Source organism: Pipistrellus kuhlii, unplaced genomic scaffold, assembly GCF_014108245.1.
Source record: "Pipistrellus kuhlii isolate mPipKuh1 unplaced genomic scaffold, mPipKuh1.p scaffold_m20_p_4, whole genome shotgun sequence".
In the NCBI taxonomy this organism is placed as follows: Eukaryota; Metazoa; Chordata; class Mammalia; order Chiroptera; family Vespertilionidae; genus Pipistrellus; species Pipistrellus kuhlii.
Window position 1 is genome coordinate 21,134,782 of NW_023425540.1, and position 5,409 is coordinate 21,140,190.

At 39.1% G+C, this 5,409-nt stretch overlaps 1 pseudogene; it reads right to left on the reverse strand.

The window, feature by feature from the left end:
• Positions 1-451: 451 nt before the first annotated feature.
• On the reverse strand, positions 452-4,998 carry LOC118703042 (annotated as a pseudogene).
• Between the last annotated feature and the right edge of the window lie 411 nt (positions 4,999-5,409).

Sequence of the window (5,409 nt, forward strand, 5' to 3'; positions counted from 1 at the left end):
AAATTAATTATAATTCTGATGGTCTTGAATCAGAGTAGAAAGTGACACAAAAGTGTGAAGTTTCCTTGAATGTCCCTGAGGGCTTAGAGGTGTAGAAGCATTGAATGTATAGAAATAGTACAAGAAGGTAGCTGCACCCTATTTTCCTAAATTGGAAACTGACAGGACAAATCCAAGAAGTAGCCTTTGGCTCTAGTTGATATTCTAGGTATATGGTGAGCTGAGGAGGCATGACTCAGAGCTAAAAAATAAATGACAAGAATATATTCAGGTAAGGAAATGAGTCAAAAGCAAGTCTTCCTACTTGAAAACTTGGTCCACTCAGGTCGCTATTATAAAATACCTCAGACTGAACGGCTTGTAAACAACAGAAATTTACTGCTCGCAGCCTGGGGGCTGGAAGTCTGAGGTCTAGGTGCCAGCATGGCCAGGTGAGCGCCCTCTTTGGGATTCAGATTTCTGTGTCTTCACATGAAGGGATGGCTGTGATCTCTTCTTGTAAAGGCACTAATCCCATTCGGAAAGGCTCCACACCCATGACCCCAGCATCGCTCAAAGGACCCACCTCCTCATACATACTCTTTGGGGGTTAACATTTCAACATATGAATTTGGCGCGGATACAGACATTCAGACGATGGCACTCACTCCAAAGTAAAATATTCATTTAAATTATGGTTTAAGCTTCATTTGCATCCTAAGTGGCTGAACTATGCATGCTATATAAAGACTGTCCTAAATATAAAGGGCTGTTACCCTCCCAATTACACTACTTCCTGGACAGGAAAACGAATATTATCATGGAAAGACCATAACTAAGACTAAGTTACCCAGACCAACAAGCAAGTAGAATGGGTTCAATTTACAGTTCCATTTCCTTCCTAACCATCAAATTAGGGATCTGAGAAAGCTACTTTTAAGTTACAAATTGAACCCTTCCTACCTCAGTGTGCCTGTGAACCTCACAGTTTTAGCATTAAGAGGTCCCAATTAGTAGGATACTGCTGAAGATGCAGCAGAAGCCAAGGCCAGTGCTGACTTAAGGAACACTTTAAAACACCATCCCCACAGAATATCTTGAGAGACTGCACGTCAGTCATTAAAAGGTTGTGGGAAATAAATAGTTCAAGTTTTGCATTCACACTAACCTGGATTCAAACACTGACTCGTTTAATTGCTTGTAACTTTGGCAACATCTTTGAACATGTTTAGACATCGCTTTCTCACCTGTAAAAGGTGAGTAATTATTTCAACCGCATTACTTTGTGGGGAATACATAAGGTAATTTATGTGAAGCCTTCATAAGGTAATTCAATAAAATGGAAGGCCTTGTTATTGACCTAAAAAAGGAACAATCCAATGTCCTTTAACCATAATAGTCTCATGGCAATGTGTATGAAATGATAAAAGCATTTCACAGATTCTGGTTGAAATTAAAAGTGTTTCTCCTCTTTAATTAAAGGGAGATTAAATAAAACCCTAGATTACGGACTCCTGCCTCCAGATATCTGTGTTTAATACCTGCAAAAACTTCTAGTAAAAATGTCTCTCTTACCAACCTTCCTGAACATGTTATTACAAAGCAGTGGCATCACTGTACTTCTAAAGCTCTTTTTAAAATTATTTCCCTAAAATTTTACTCGAAGTTATTCACCTCACTGTTAATAAGGTATCTAGTTAATTCTGTGATAGTATTACTAGGCCTGCCTATTGCTGACACCCAAAACTTAAATTACTCTTTTCAAAGCATACTAAACCATAGGCTTGCAAAATCATTGCATGCACCATTTTCCCATCAATCTTTCAAGTCTGAACTTCCATTATTAATCTATATCAGTGGATATAAAAATGAAGTCATTTTAACAAATTATGTCTTTACAAGTCAAAATACCATTAGTTAATATTAGACAAGAGTATTTTACAAACTTTACATTACATATTACCTTGCAATTTGAAACATTTGAAACATTCCATTTCATATTTGTGTGCATAGATTTTAGATAACTGAAACGTCACCGAATTTAACAGCAAATATTAAAAATTTAATTTTGTACATTGGTTCCAACTCACTCTATTTAACCATCTATAAGGCTCATGTCATAGTTCAACACCAAAAATTTCTACAAGACTGTCTATCCAGTCTTATTCAGATCTTGGGATGGTTTTCTTAAGATGGAAGTCTAAGAAAATGCTTTCTAGATTCTACTTCCAGATCTTAAATGGAAAACTCATTTTGGCTGATCAAACTATGTGAAAACTTGGGTATCACCTTTATCTTTTCATTAAACAGATTTTCTTAAAGGAAGAGAATCCTTGTAACATGAAGGCAGGTTGTCAGTCTTTGGGCTACATTTATAACACTGACGTATCAAAAGTAACCTAGTGCCTTGGCCTTGTCCTTCTTTTTAAAATGTTTAAGAGCAGCTAGAAAAATGGTTTATTTATTTATTACTCAAAATAAGGTACAAAGAGTGCATCAACAAGCTTCCTCATTCACAAGTTCCAGTAACTTCTCAGTTTTTCAGCCAGGTCCAGCATGAACGGATTCAGGAACAGACCTAGAGCTACACTCAGAGCTGCAAATACACCAGCCTCCCCCCTTCCCCCCAACCCCAGGCCTGCTCAGGGACAGACTCTCCACCCCGGGCCTTTGCAATCACTCCTCACAGGGTTTAAAGCACATTCCAGTTTCCAGAACCAGTCACCGTCCCAACTCTTCTCTTCAGAATGTACGAAGTTTAGAAAAGAACATGTTTGTCTTGTCATTTTCAAACAGGGTTTGTATATATCACATGTAAGAGCACATTCTTTGAATTAGAAACTTTTCAAAAACCACAGGTACTTTCAGTATCCTGTTTGTTGGAAGAAATCACATTAAAAAACAAACAAACAAACAAACAAAAAAAAACTAAAACTGAAGACTAGTATCTCTGTTTCTTTCTGTCAGAATCACAGGACTCATCAAACCACATTTAAAAACTAGGCTTTATGCATACGAATGGCCAGAGATAGGAAGTTTTACAGAGCCATTAACATCATGGAATACAGTAAGCATTGGCTAGACTCAATAGGAGGCTAAGAGACTTTCCAAAGAACATGATAGTTTTCCAGGCTCCATGTCAGTCACCTAAAATGTTAAGTAACATGTAACCCTTTAGTACACATGTGTCAAACACAAGGCCCGCGGGCCAAATCCGTCCCACCAGGCCTTGTAATGTGGCCCGCACCGAGCTGTCATCACTGCACTCCGCTGCGTTTCCATCACAATGACAGTTTATGACTGTTCAGTAAACCATTCGGCCCGCGATTTAGGCTGGATTTTAGATTTTGGCCCCTTCTCTGATTGAGTTCGACACCCCTACTTTAGTATTATCTCCAGACATTCCATTCTAACCGTTCCCATACATTCCCCTCCTCCCCCTCTCCCCGCCAATGCTGATGACAGATGCTCTGGTTTTGCTGACGTTCTCTGGAGTCTTGGCACTTTCCTAGAATGACTGAGGACATGTTTAGCTACTGGGTTTGAATGCACATGCCTATTCCTTCGTCCAAAGTGTCGTTATTTGGAGAGGGTGGTCAGGTGTAAATTCCCCTGTGCTTTTCATCCCTTCTAATCAGGCACCATGGCCTTTCAAAGAGTAAATCTATTGAACTCTGGGGACTATATTTGACCAGGTGATGAATGCCCCTCCACTTTCATGCTTGCACAAGTCAATAGTCTCCCAAAATAATAAAAACTTTTTATTATTTTGGGATAATAAAATAAAAACTTGCAAGTATAATAAATAAAAACTTGCTATTATTTTCTCAAGAGCCAACCCTGGAGTGACATTGTGTATCTTTAAGGAAGTGGAAGGTGTCAGCCAAACCAGGACCGTGAGAGGACATGCTGACCCTCTTTCCTGCCAGCTAAGGCAAGTCCTAGGCTAGAACAGAACTAAGGCAGCCATCCATGGAGGACATGCACATATCTCCATTTTGATTTGATATAAGCAAAGACGCCTCTGTTTTCTGACTAAAAGTTCAGAACTAGCCTTCAAAAATGCCTTTTGCACATCTCTATCAAAGTAGGCATCTTCTAATCTAATACCCCCAAGGGCTTCCAGGCCACTCCAGATACTGTTTTAATCTCTGGGCTGACCATTTAGCATGATCTGAGCTAGAGATTTTGAGCCAGTTTACAATAGGATGAAGGGAAGATCATGAAGCTGAAGTCATCAAAGTAAAAAATTTTTTATGTCTCTCTTTCTGCCACTGAACACGGATCTTTTTTTACCACAGAGTAGCAGTGGTCTATTGGACAACTAGAGCACTAGATGGAGAGTTTCTCTTTTACTATGAGATATTTGGAAAACATATCAGGCTTATGAAAGCCATAGGAATGTTGTAAGTGTGTCCCATAAAGTCTCATTTCATATTCACAAATGAAAAGAGCATTTGGCCCAATGAGCAGAGTAATGGATCTGACTCCACCTGTAGGTCGAGCATTTCCTGTGACATATACAGCAATATCTCCTGCAACTACCGGGTCAGACCATGCATCCCAAGAACTGGACTCAATCTATTTCACAGCATTGAAGACAGTGGCTCTTCCTCCATAGCAGGCATTTGTGGTGTCTACTCCTTCTATATCTGTGTTCCCAGACTCCTGAAAAAGCTATGTCAAATTAGTCTTCACCAACTTTGATTTGTCAACGATTGTCTCTGTTCCAATTTCTAGCCACCCAATGCAATAATAAGAAAGACTATTTCTCTCCATAAGATTCTGAACTTAGTCATGCAAAGAGAGTTGATATCTTCTCTATCTATGCAGAAACCCATCCTAGTCTTGTCCACGCCAATAGTACACTTTCCAGTGCCTACACCACCCATAGTATTGATATTTTTCCAACTCTGCTTGGTCAACGTATAGAGAAGGAAAATAAATCTCAAAGGCATAACTTCTCACATCTTTTGGCCAGAAGGTTTCTGCTTTCAAAGGAAGTGACCTAGGCATGGTGAAAGACAGAGAACATCAGTGTCAAAGTCTGTCACTGTTTCCTCCTTCGGGCAGCAAAGGTGTTGATACAGGAGAGGAAAAATGCTTTTCTATTACCATTTTAATTATAAGTCACTTCCTTCTTATATGAATATAATTAGGTTTAAGTTCAGGAAGCAATGATTTCCTTTTTCTTTATCACATGAGCTTTTTAGTTTAGGTCAGATTATCTAGTTTTGGGAAAGAGCAGAAGGCTGGCATGGTAGGGTATTACTTCTCTTTGGCTGAAGTAATATTCTCTGTTTATATATTGAAAGTAAGCCTCAATGGGTAAATTACATATATGCCCAAGGGCACAGTGTCTTGAAGTTCAGTTGGCACAATGCAGCAACCCTTGTTTGGTTTTGTTGTTCTGTTGTTTTTGAGGAAACT